At 47.7% G+C, this 13,659-nt stretch overlaps 1 protein-coding gene and 1 non-coding gene across 4 annotated transcripts in view; both read left to right on the top strand.

The window, feature by feature from the left end:
* Positions 1-13,659, top strand: part of Pxn (paxillin) — a 59,083-nt gene that overhangs the window by 24,904 nt on the left and 20,520 nt on the right. The gene's annotated exons all lie outside the window — the stretch shown is intronic.
* LOC111818105 lies at positions 6,241-6,347 on the top strand. Its single transcript, XR_002822176.1, has one exon. It is a non-coding gene; the product is annotated as a U6 spliceosomal RNA (small nuclear RNA).

The raw sequence follows: 13,659 nt of genomic DNA, 5'->3' as shown, positions 1-13,659 counted from the left end.
TGTGTGTGTGTGTGTGTGTCCAGCTCAGCCCACCAGGGGGCGGGGCTGGCTGGCATGTGGTGCTGGGGGATTGAACCGCGGTCCCTGTGCTTTGCAAAGCTTGTTCTAAGTAGGTGCTTCAGACCACTGAGCCATCTCACCAGCCCTGTTGTGTTTATTTGAATTACATTATAATTAGGATATTGAAGAGAACCTCAAATCTTTGTCCTGTAGGTTGATGGCTATTTGGTAATAAGAAGGGGAAATCTTTCACAGAAGAGATTCCTTAGCATAAAACCAACACATTCTTTTTGTTTTGTCTTGTCTTTTCTTGTCAGCATGGGAGATTGAATTTAGGGCCTTGTGTATGGTAGGCAAGTGCTCTACCACTGAGCTACATGCCCAGTCCAAAGTGGGCCATTTTATCCTCATTTTGACATAGGAACTCCAAATGATATAGGGGAAATAAGCGTAACTCCCAACCTGCTAGATGTCCAATACGCCGGCTTCATAGTCCTTGAAGTCAAAGAATGAGTTCTAAGGAACAATAGTGGTTAAGAACAGGAAATTTGGGGCTGGTGAGATGGCTCAGTGGTCTAAAGCACCTACTTAGAACAAGTTTAGCAAAGCACAGGGACCACGGTTCAATCCCCCAGCACCACATGCCAGCCCTCCCCCGCCCCCTGGTGGGCTGAGCTGGCCACACACACACACACACACACACACACACACACACACAAAATAAATAAATAAATAAATGTTTAAAAAAAAAAAGAACAGGAAATTTGCCACATGTGGTGGTACACATGGGTAATCACACTTGGAAGGCTGAGACAGGAAGGTTATTGTGAGTTTGAGGCTAGTCTGGGCTACACAGTGAGTTCAAGATCATCCTGAGCTACATAGTGTGACCCTGTCTCAGAAAAGCATAAAAGAGTTGGAAATTTTATGAGAGAGCGCTCCTGAGGGAGACAAGAAGGGGCATGAGTGGATTGCCCATGAACCCACCTCTCAAAGGAAGTTTTATAAAGCAAAATCACGAGGTGGGTACAATGTGACGAGGTGGATACATTGTGGGACAGAACTATGATCAACCAATGAGATTTCAAGGTCTAGGCACTTAGGGTATGTTGCTCTAGGGGGGAAGTAAGTCATGTAGCAAGTGTATACAGGTAGAACAAGGGCCTTTTGGAAAGAGGTGGGTCCAGAAGTCCTGGACACCCACCTGGGTGACTGACTGATGCTTGTTTAGCAGTACTGGTTATAGTGTACTATGTTGTTTCTCCTCCAGGGAGGTATATAGACGTAGACATTTCATCTTTATCTTGAGGCCTGGCTCTCACCAGATGCACTTCCAGCCACAGTTATAATATGTTTTTTTTTTGTTGTTGTTCTGCATTGACTCCTTTGAGGGCCTGTCCCCATCTGACTGCATATAATATTTCTGCTTAACTTAGCTATCAATGATAATTTTGCCAAAGAGGAAACAGCTGTATGAGTTGCAAGTGATACAAAAAGATTTAGCCAGTAAAGAAGAAAGGAGTGTGGCCTAAGGAGAAGGAACAGCCTGTGCAAAGGAACGGAGGGAGCACATGCTAAATTCACTGGGTGGATTTGGTACCCTGTGTTCTGATGGAATCTTTCAAGTGAATCAAACAGCTTAAGCCACAAGGCAAAGATATTCATTGGTCTTTGCTTCCTCCATAAAATGACCTTTTGGATTTGGCCTTTGTATGGCAGCAGAGATAGGGCTGTGGCTTTGGGGTGACTGTTACCCACCAGTGAGATGCTGAGCCCTGTGTGTGCAAAGTTGCTTTAGACTCAGCTGGGCCCAGGCCCTGCGGGTTCTGAAGGACATCTCCATGCAAGCCTGGCCTGAGATTGTACTCTGGGCCCACTGACCCCAGTGGTGAAACACTTGCTCATGTGGTGGGAAGGACCTGGCTCCTCTGATAACATGGTTGGCTTGGCTTCTCTCTTCCTGGAGGAGAGCTGTCAGAGATGGAGTGGGTTTTACATGTGGATCACATTGGGCCAGCTGCAGTGCAGCTTAGAGCAGGCAGAGGGAGGGAGAGCTAGTGTTTCTGACAGTTGGTGGAGCAGGCTGCATGCAGCCTCCAGATCTTGTCCAAGGCCTGGCAGAAGAGTAACTTGTTTTCAGTGGAAGAGAAAACTGGAGTGGAAACATTGTATTATTTTCCAAACTGCTGCTTTGTGGGCTCCTAAGGGATTTGTAGAAGACTTGGCCAGAGAAGACTCCCCACCCCCACCCCACCCGCAGCTGTCCTGTGTCTCTTCTTCTTGATTTGACTGTGGTCTTTGCTGTGCTTCTCATCCTGATCCCTCTCCTGGACCTTGTTCCTCTTAGTTCCTGCTACCCTCCTGTCTCCCCATCTCACTCGGGGTGCTTGTCCCATCCTCCCTTAAGAGTCAAGTGTGGGAGGGCATCCTGTACTCTTCCTCTTTCTGCACATTCACTCAATTGCCAGGTCTTGTTGCTTTTACCTTGTTTCATTTAGAACACTGCAGCTGTTGGTCTTCCTTCAGTTAGGCCTTTCCTCCCCTCCTTTCCTGCATACTGGATGGGCGTTCTGAAAGGCAGGCCTGGTCCTGCATTCCCCCACTGACAACTCTCTGTGGCTGCTCATGTAAGTCCAGACTCCTCAGCAGGCCCTGGACCAACTACTTCGCCAAGCTGGGACTTGTACTCCTAGCTCTAGTCCCCTTTATAGTGGTACTTTCCCAGTCTATTTCTCTCCTCTGCCTGGAAAGCCCTTATTCACACTCCCCCAGCCCTCTGCTGACTCCTGTTGCTGTCCTCTAGAACACACTCTTCTGCTTGTTAGTGCTCCCTGGGGACACTGTGTCTTCATCCCTCTTGTGTTCAGCACATGTTCATGCATGGTACTGGGACCACTGTGATGGTGAGGCTGCTCCCAGTGAGAGACACAAAATGTGCCTCTTGAACTGTGGTGGTTTTGCTGGAGAGAAATTCCAGTGACAGTACTTAGAATTGATGTAAAGATGATATAGCTTCAGCTCCGAATGATCAAATTTGTGTTCAAAGGACCAGGCAGTGGACTGAAGGGCAGGACGACACTGAACTCTACCCTGGGTTTTCCCTTCATGGATTCCCATCCCCTTTGGACTGTGAGTCCTTTCCCTTGAGCAGGGATGTGTACACAATGTTTTTTATATAATTTCAGGTGGTTTGCAGATGCTTTGGAGTGTGGAGTTCCTAGCTCAGACTTCTGGTGTATGGATTAGCTTCATTCCTTGGGGCTCTTTTCCACCCTTGCCTTGAAAGGGAAAAAAGAGGAATGGGAAATCCTGTTGCCCCGGGATAAGAAGTTGAACTGAGTGGGTAGACACTTGTCATACTTGACACTCAGGGTGTGAGTCCCTAGTGGGCTGGTGTGTCACTTTCCAGAAACCTCTACTCCCTCCTCAGTGCATTGTTGGGTGTGCTATGGGGCTGGAAGGTTGGCTCCTGGACCAGACTCACAGGAAGCCCAGCAGTACCCTTCTTCCCTTTAACTTTGTGCACTGAGCTATCTACACCCCAAGTCCTGGGGCCTCTGGATGCTCCCATTTGATTTTTTGAATTTGGGGATGGCTTTGAAACCAGGGAAAGATCAGAGTTTTGTTTGGGTCCTGTAAGGCATCTACTTTTTAGCCAAGATTCTGTTGTCAGAGACCGGTGGTCTAGTTGTGATGTCCCAACAAATGGAGTTGGGGTGGTGTGGGAGAACCAGTGGCCCAGTTGACACTTTTCACACCACCTCGGTAGTTGCTCATGGCTCTCAATACTGAGCACTCTTGTATGTATCTGCTCATGTGGGGTACTCAGGGATGTCAACTTTGTGGGTGTGACGGCTACACAGCCTCCATCTGTCACCTGGTATCACCTGATGTCGTATGGTGAACTAATCACTAATGTTATAGATGGACAGTTGATTGTGGTTTTGATATGTCAGGCCTGCCTTATGTTTATTATTTTCTCCAATGGCTTGAATCCCACAGTTTCCATATAAAAGGGGCTATTAGTATATCTATTCTACAGATGGGGAAATTGAGCTCAGAGAGGTGCCCTGTTAGCAGCTGGGAGAGCTGGGACTTGAATCCAAGTTATACAAAACCCATGCCTCATTTTGTTGAAAACTTGTGTACTTCTTGAGGTCAGGAAAGTTACGTGAGTAGGGGAAGTGGGCAAAGAAGGCAGCTATTATTATTGCCTAAGGAAAGAAGGCTGGTGTACATGTTCTTGACTTAACGATTGGGTTACATCCCAATAAACTCATTGTAAGGACTCAATAATATCTCCAGTTAGGGCTGGTGAGATGGCTCAGTGGTCTAAAGCACCTACTTAGAACAAGCTTAGCAAAGCACTGGGACGCGGTTCAATCCCCCAGCACCACATGCCAGCCAGCCCCGCCCCCTGGTGGGCTGAGCTGCCCCCCACACACAAATAAATAAAATTTAAAAATAAATAAATAAAATTATTATTATTAATTTTATTTATTTATTTATGTGTGTGTGTGTGTGTGTGTGTGTGGCCAGCTCAGCCCACCAGGGGGCGGGGCTGGCTGGCATGTGGTGCTGGGGGATTTTAAATTTATTTATTTATTGTGTGTGTGTGTGTGTGTGTGTGTGTGTGTGGCCAGCTCAGCCCACCAGGGGGCGGGGCTGGCTGGCATGTAGTGCTGGGGATTGAACTGCTGTCCCTGTGCTTTGCTTAGCTTGTTCTAAGTACGTGCTTTAGACCACTGAGCCATCTCACCAGCCCAAATAAAATTATTATTAAAAAAAATCTCCAGTTAAAAATGCCTTTAATGTGCTTAGCCTACTGACCGTCATAGCTTAACAATTCAGTAGTTAGGGTGTCACTTGTTTGCCCTCATGGGTTTGTGGCTCACTGCTACTGGCCACTTGCCTCGAGAGTGTTGTATTAAATATTACCAGCCTAGAAAATTATCAAAATTCAAAATTTGAAATATATTTATGTTGAATTCACCATAGTATCATTGAAAATGTAAATGAAACCATCATATATTAGAGACTGTATTGTTAGCTCTTTTGACTGCTTCTAGAAAACTAGAAATCTTGGTTTTCATGTGAAATCTCTGTTTCTTCAGATTAAGTTAGGTTTCTTTCTTTTTTTTTTCTGCAGAACCGGGGATGGAACTCAGGCCCTTGCGCTTGCCAGGCAAGCGCTTATTCTACTGAGCTATCTCCCCGGCTCCCTAAGTTAGGTTTCTTAAAAAGCACAAATACACCCATGAGTGGATTCAACTCTGGACCTGAGAATGAGATGCTGCCTCTGCTTGCTCCCTTTCCCTGGCTCTGCTGCCTTTAGAATCCCCTCTAGAAGAAGAATCAGACCAAAAAAAAAACCCAAAAAACAAAATTATAAAAAAGGGGCCAGGGAGATGGCTCACTAGAATAAGCACTTCCTGGCAAGTGCAAGGGCTTGAGTTCAGTCCCCAGTTCCACCAAAAAGACAAAACAAAACAAAAAATCAAAGAAGAGGAATCAGAGTTTATTGCTGAAAAAAGTCTCAGAAGACTTAGCTGACCCAGCCCTTAGCCATTTATGATTCCTATTTCACCAAAAGCGTAGGTAGGCCTAGACAGGTAAGGAACTGTAATGTCGGCTGCCAGCAGGGAAAGCAGGTCTGCACTGCAGGGTCTGTGATTGTGAGGTAGAGCAGTCTGGGTTCAGACACTGGTTCTGCCCAGCCTGCTCCAGGTTCCTATTTATCCTGCTCCAGAGACCTTAGGGACAGCCTCCTTTTTTTTTTTTTTTTTTCTTTTTGTGGAATAGGGGATTGAATTCAGGCCCTTGCGCTTGCCAGGGAAGTACTTATTTCACTGAGCCATCTCCCCGGCCCCTCAGGGACAGCCTGCTGTCTGTCACTACACACTGAGCTGTCTTGGGTTTTAGAGTTACATAGTCCCTGGGATCTTTCCTTAGGTGACCCGGACACTGGGAGACTGTTGGGGCTGCTCTCTGTGTCTGGGTTTGAAATTTGTTGCTCTCATGTGGAAATAGGAGTCCTTGCTCATGGTCAGGAAGATTTGACCATACCCATCTGGGTATGGGGTAAGAAAAGGAGTAGGGGGCATCATCCCAAATGATGATGTCCATAGAGGTACATCACAATTTGGGGCACAACAGGGAGGGCTGGGAGAGGACAGACACTTCCATGTTTATAAAACCCTTTTGCTCTTTACAAAGAAGGAACAAGTTACATCAGAAAGGCTGCTCGCTTCAGCAGCATATATACTAAAATTGGAACGATACAGAGAAGATTAGCATGGCTCCAATACAAGGATGACATGCAAATTTGTGAAATATTCCTTATTTTGAGGGCGGGCCAGATAGCTCAGTGGATTAAAGTGCCTGCTTAGGTAGACACAGGGACTGGGGTTCGATCCCCGGCACCACAAGCCATGCCAGCTCTGCCCCCAGGGCGGACCGAGACAGTGATGGAGACTGGGCATGGTTGCATGCACCTGTAATCCCAGTGCTTGGGAGGCTGAAAACAGGAGGATCACTATAAGTCCGATCTGTGTAGTGAGACACTTAGACCCTGTACTAAATACATTTAAAAAACAAAAAAGGAAAGGGCAATATTGGGCTGGGGATACAGCTCAATGGCTTAAGTGCCTGCCTGGCAAGTACAAGGTTCCCAGTTCGATCCCTAGTACTTAAAAAAAACCAAAAAACCAAAAAACAAAAAACGGGGGTGTGGTGGTGCGGGTAGTAATGGGACAGGCACTTATTTAGCTCGCTGACTTCTGTGGTGACTATTTCCTGCCTGGACATGAAGCTAGGCAGAAGAAGCAGCAGCCCCATCTGACAGTTTCATTCCAGTACAAGCGGTCTAGTTAACCATGAGGTGTTCTGCTCTGCACACAGCTGTGCGAGTGCACGAGCACAGGATTTCTTCTTCTGTTGGTTCTTAGAAAACTTAGCTCAGCACTGTCAAAGACAGCTGTGCACCCCCTGCAGGACTGGTGGATTTAAGTGCTCTGGACTTATGCTCTCCTATCTCTTCTCAGCACCTCAGCATGAGACTGCAGTCCCTGCAAACAGTGCAGAAGCTAGCACCTGGTAGACTAGTGATCCCAATGATCTACCTGAACAGTTGCCCAAATCTCCCCCCAGAGTATCATTTCTGTTAAAAGACATTCTGCACAGAGTGAGTTCCAACTTCCAAACAAACTTTTGGAATGCTTCGTTTGTGTACACTGGAGACTTCCTGTGTGATATTTCTGGGCATTACAGCCAGCCCCTGTTGTTGCCATCTGTCCTGCCTCTGCTGTGTTGGATTCCCAGAGTCTTGTCTCCTGCAAATAAAATCCAAATCAAGGATGAGGTAGATGCCACCCCAGCCCCCATCTTTCTCCTGGTGGAGCCAACTGGGAAACCAACACAGCCAAATCAGGCCAGGCAGATGCCCTAGAACCTTCTCTGTTATGTGAGTCTTGGGGCACAGACTTCTTACTTGGTTTATGCATGAGGTTTATGCATGTATGCCTTGAGGCCTGCGTTCTGGGGTTGGTAGGCTTTTTTCAGGCTGATGATAGGGTGTTATTTCGCTTGAGCCCTACTCCATCCTCTCCTATACCTTAATGTCACTATGTGTGAGTCCTCTCAGCCAGACTGAGCCAGGATACATTTTGTTTCAGCAAAGTCGATTTTTTTCCCTTCTATTGTGGTTTATCAGCAAGATTCTGCAGCTTCGCTTTGCTTATTCCCTGTTCAGGAAGAGGCAGATTTCCCAATGTGGAAAGTAGGCAAGGATCTGGTTTCCTGTGAAATGGATCTCGCCCTCTTCAGGACAGTGGCTGGAGGCATCCCTTCTTTATAGATCAGCAACATCATCCCACCAAGATGTTGGGTCAGGGCCACTCCCCATGAACAGGTGTGGGAGTTTGAGGGTAGGGGAACTGGGGTGAGACTTGGAGCTTCTGTGTGTAGGATGGGACCTTATTCAGGAGCTGCCAACTATCTGTGGTGACAGCAGCTGTCAAGGGGCCCCAGCATTTCCTGGAGCCTTGAACTGAGCAGATGGCTGCCAAATCTTGTGAGACTGAGAAACCTAGGGGTGGGTGGTGGCAGCGCTTCTAGGGAAGTGAAACTGTCGTTGAGGGTCAACTGGGGAGGTACTCTAGATGCAGCTGGCTGTTCTCCTCTCTTTTTTCCTTATTCTCAGAAGTCCTGGCTATCTGAGATAGCAGTTTCAAATCCCTCCACAAACCCGAAGGTGTGTCTGGCATTCTATGTGCTTTAGCTTTCTCTCAGGAAAACTCATTGGGACACAGATAGGTAGGGTGATGGTCAGAGTCATTTGAACTCACTGCAGCTGATTTTCTAAAAAGTAAAAGCAAATCAGTCGTACAATTCTATACTTGATAATTGTTAGTCAAAGATGGTTGGTGGTACATCTCATGGCTGATTGCATATCAGGGTTGAGAACCAGGGGCTGAGGACAGCTTGAGGGTCAGGCCTACATTTCTCTAGTATGCTTGCATTCTCTGACAGCTTCTTGTCCCCAAATATGGGGCAGCATTTAGAAGTCCTTAACCTTTTGGTTAGTAGAGCTAGAGCTTGGATGAGGCATGTGTCTGTCTGCTGGAGGAATGTCTAGGTTGACTGTATGTCTGGGGAGTGTGCACTGGGGAGTCCAGGCCAACTGTCTGTCTCTGCCTGTCCCTAAAGGCTGGCTTTGTGTGTACATTGGCATTCTGCCTGCCCACCAGTCTCCTGATGATTCTCATGCCACTTTTTGAGGTCACAGATTGGCATCTGGGGCAGGGCAGCCTTTTTCCCTGCCCCATAGCTCTGTGCTCAGGTGAGAGCAGAAGCAGTATGAGTAGAACACAAGAGGAAAGCACTCCTGGCAAGCCTACCTGGTACAGCTGGAACCTGGAGTCTCCTGGCCTTCTCTGAATTCTTTAGTTCCACATGCTTCCATGAGGAGCCCATCTAGGGCCCAGGATCCCTCCTGAGGCAGAGGGTGAGGAAAAGGAGGAAAGAACATGTGCCAGAGTTGACAGTGCAGCCACATCCTGGTGGACTGGCTTCTTGGATTTCTCCAGGGAACTTGGTTCAGTGCTGTGGAAATAGAGAGTGGTGATAGCAGGGGTGAGGGATGACTGCTGAATGGTCCTCCCCCCCACCCCGGGTGTCCTGGGATGAGCTGTGCAGGCAAGCAGAGCTGTCCTCATGGAGAACTCCTCCTGCCTGCACAGTGCTCTCATTGGGCAGCTCTGGGCCTCTGTGTCCCGGTCTGTGAAGCGAGATTATGAGGCCAGACTCCTAGTAGATGTTCGGGAAGAGTCATTTACCCGTCCTCTGCACCGCTTCCTGAGCTTCTTGCAGCCATGCTGGTCTGCTTTGGCCCCTCTAAGAGGTTGTTCTCTCCATGACTCAGACCTGTCTGGGGGCTTCTATGGATCTTGGCTGGCTCTTTCTATTGTCACAGTTCTGGGTTTGGGTTTGAGGGCATAGGGCTCTCGCAACTGTGACTTCCTAGCAGGTGGTAGAAATGAGGAGAGCCTGAGGCCCTGCAGCTTCTTTGTCTTTTTTTCTGCTCTTGCAAGGCAGTGAGTTTAGGCTTCTAGACTTGGAATGAACCCCAGGCATAGAAGGGTGAGGTCAGTGGCTTGCTCAGCAAGAAGGCCCAAGTTAGTGATGACCTGTCACAGCTCCCAGGATCCCTGGCTGCAGTCCCTGGCTCCAGCTCCTCCCCGTCTCCTCCCCAGGGAGATGAAAATCAGTGATGCAGGTTTATTTACTAACTGTCTCCTCTATGTCAGAGTAGGAGGCACACATTTATTTTATCCCCAGGCACCATGATGGATTTTGCACATTTTTTCACTATTACTCACCATATACTACTCTATGAGATGTTTGAATAAATTAAAGCACAGAGTGATATTGATATAATACATTGTCAATGGGCTAGTGGATGGTAGGTTTTCTTTTTTTTTTTTTTTTTATGTATTTGGTACAAGGTCTCAATACGCAGCTCAGACTCATAGTAATTTTCCTGTCTTCAGCCTCCCCAGTACTGGGATTACAGGCATGCACCGCCACACCCAGTCTCATTGGCCGGCTCAGCACGGAAGGGGGGCGGGATAGCAAGGCCCGTGGTGCCAGGATGGAGTGAGTGGTAGATTTGAAGCTATGCTGTCTTGTTTGATAGACATGTTCTTTTCACTGTACCACACTAACAGGCTAATGGGATAACTAGAAAGGTGTACAAAGAGCTGTATGACTGTCTCAGCTCCCAGTGATAGCATGGCAGCCAAATCTGTGGTCTGGACAGGGGTGGCTTTATGTGTGGACAGTGGGGGCTTTGTGATACTATGTAAAACCATCTACCAACTCGCTAAGTGCAAGCTCAAGAGTTCTTTTCGAAGCTTGTCTCTTACAGTCGTACTTGCATTTTGTATTTGGCTCTAGAATTTAGCCTTGCTTAAGACGAGTTAAATTTCTTGTGCCTATGTAAATTTGACCTTGAGAAGGTGTGGCAGTTAGGGTAGAATGTCAGTTTGATGGGCTTTGGGATCCACCTGGGGATTGGTAAAACCCACTTTGGGTGTGTGGCACCTTTCCTCTCTGGTATGGTTCTCCTGCTTTGCTCCTGGCCATTAAGAACTAAAGTCCTTTGCTCTTCCATGGTGTTGCTGCTGTAGAGTGTACCGACCAGGCACTGGAACTGAGCTAAGTTAACCATCTTGGCTGTCCTGAGTGGCTTTCCATACCCCTGGCCTTCTCTGTGTCCTGGAGTTACAGGCATCCCAGGTAAGAGATGGTGGTGCCAATGTTGAAGATGGAAGCACACAGCTGGAAAAAGGGAAAGGAGGCTAGAGAGGCAGGCTCCTGTGAGGGGCCTGGTCAGGGAGTGAGGGCCAGTTCAGGGGAGTGTTATGAGAGGCTCAAGACCAGATTGTCAACCCCCAGGGATTCTGCCTGCATCCTGTAGCAGAGAGGGCTAATGGGTAAGAGTAGCTGGCTTACTATATCTATGGATTTCACACCCGCAGATTTAACCAGCTGTAGATTAAAAATTATTTTAAAATGGGGTGAGGGTAATCGCAACATTCCAGAGGCTGAGGTGAGAGAGTCACCATCAGTTTGAGTAAGACTAGGCTGCATAGTTCACGGCCATCCCAGAGTACATAGCAAGACTTTTATTTTACCTGAGGTGGTGTTACACACCTGTATTCCCAGCACTTTGGAGGCTGAGGCAGGAGTATTGCCACAAGTTTGAGGCCAGCCTGGGCTACGTAAGTGACTTCAAGGGCCAAAGCAGTCTGTACTATATAGCAAGACCCTGCCCGCCCCCACTGCCTTCCAAAATCTTTGTCTCAAAAAAAGGAAGAGATATCTTATAAAACTGTATCTGTAATGAACATATACCTAATTTTTTTCTTATGCTTTCTTAAATCATAACAACTGTTTACATAGTATTTGCATTGTACTAGATATTACAAGCAATCTAGAGATGGTTTCAAGTATATAGGGGATCAGGGTCCCATGGCATGTACCTGTAGTCCCATCTATGTGGGAGGCTGAGGCAGAAGGATCTTGAGTTCAAGACCAGCCTAACCAACAAACATAGTGAGATTTTTCTCAAGTAAATTTATTAGTTATAAGTACATAAGTTACGTGTAAATACTGTGCTGTGTGTGTGTGTCTTTTTGAGACAGGGTCTCTCTGCTGTACAGTTCAGGTTGGCCTTGGGCTCACCTTGTAGCCTAGGCTAATCTTGACTCCCAACAGTCTTCCTGCCTCAGCCTCCTGAGTCCTGGGATTACAGGTATGTGCTGCCACACCTGGTACTGTGCTATTTTATGTAAGATTCTTACAGATCTGAAGATGGTGTTGTCACCCTTGAATCCTTGTTTAGCACACATTCAGGCCTATGAGTGTGGTGCTGTGGGGATCCAGGATGGGAGGAAGTTCCTGCTCACAGAGAGCGCTGATCTAGTAGAGAGGTGAGAGTAAGTGTGGGGCATACACACAAAAGGTGGGGTTCCAAGAATTTCAGAGAGTTAGCTTCTGTGGTAAGGGCTACGCAGAGCTGAGAAATGCAGAAGGCTATGAGCCAGTTCAAGAGGAGCTAGCATGACTCAGGTTCCAGTCCATGCTGCTGGCTGCAAGTGCTGATAAGAAAGGAGGGCTGGGGATGTGGAGCTCTCTGCACAAGATGTGGGGCCCAGTTACGTGCAGGAACTAGGCAAGGCGGGCAGTTAGAGGTACTTTAGGAAGGAGAACCCGGGCAATTAGGCCAACAAAAGCTGATTAGAGAAATGACCCAACTTCCTGAGAAAAGGGGAAACACTGACTTGTTTTTTGGTCTTCTTGGGATGTGTTCATCGCTCAGACCTTAAGTGGGGTTGTTAGCACTGTGAAATTCACGGAAAGATTACTGCTCATCCCAGGAACAAGCAAACTTTTGAACTCTTTGTTCAGGTCTCTGTGGGCCACCATGTGACTCAGCACTGAGCCCCTCCTAACCTCTGTTGGCGATTAGCCCAGGGGAGAGGCCCAGGAGCCGCCTGTTCTGTGAAAGATCTACTTGCCTGGAGGAGCCTAGATTTCAGGAAGGGACTGGAGCTGGTTTGGAACAGCTGAGGACATTTCCAGGACATGAATCTCATGGGCTGGCAGCATCTGTGTGTTTGTATGTGAATCTGTGTTTTACCCTTTGAAGGAACTGTGGGACGGGCCTGGAGTGGTACCTTCAACTTGACCTTAAAAGGGCCACAGCTTCTGGGTGATCCAAAGAGGTGGATGAAATCTGACTAAGGAAATACCTCCTTGATATTCTGGGACATCTCAGGGAGGGAGTGGCCTGCTGATCTTGGCCCAGAGTCTGATTTTTTTATGGTAGGAGACTGCTGCTCTCCAGTCCTGGACTGTGGGCTGGGCCAGAAGTGTGCCTGTGCTCAAGAGTGAACCTGGGTCACTGCCACCTCTTTTTACCTGCTGCTGCATAATCTCCTAGAGACCAGTTGGCCGGGGAAGTCAGAGGCCTGCTCTGTGGGCCCAGTGTAGTGCTGGGTACCTGCTGCAGAGGGAGCCTGACACAGTCGGGCTTCTCCCTGGAGCTCAGGGTGACCTCTTGAGTTGTCCATCGGCCTTTATTCTCTCAGATCTCTGGTTACCTGTGCCCTGTGACCTTGGACACAAGCCAAGCACTCAATAATGAGAGTGAACCTCCCTGTGTACAGACGTCAGCCTCTGCAAGGCAGGTCTGTGCAGCAGACAGGAAATCAGCCTCTAGTGCATAGGAAGCTAGGGAGGAACCATCTTATTCTCCAATTAGCTCTCTTCCTCCAGTGGCGATTGGAAAACTCTGGGCTTTTCCCCTGGTTTCCTGTGTGTCACCCCCAGCTCACACTTCCTTCAGGCTAGGGGAGTAAAATGGTAGTTCCTGCTGAAGAGGCATGAGTCAGCAAGGAGAATTGGTGGCTGAGTCTTCATAACCTCCAGGCTTGGTTATTAAATATTTAAATGACACTATGGTATGGATTGCTGTTCATCTATCCCCTTAGGGAGAGCTGTTCCTGTCTGGGATTCAGATAATCGCGGTGTCTAGGATTTAGACAAACTCCCAAAGAGCTCAGAGGTGCTATATAAATCTCCCTAATAATAATA

The sequence above is a fragment of the Octodon degus genome, unplaced genomic scaffold (genome assembly GCF_000260255.1).
Source record: "Octodon degus isolate 3935 unplaced genomic scaffold, OctDeg1.0 scaffold00079, whole genome shotgun sequence".
Classification (NCBI taxonomy): Eukaryota; Metazoa; Chordata; class Mammalia; order Rodentia; family Octodontidae; genus Octodon; species Octodon degus.
The sequence above is the reverse complement of the archived record's forward strand: the minus strand, read 5'-3'. Positions and strand labels throughout refer to the sequence as shown.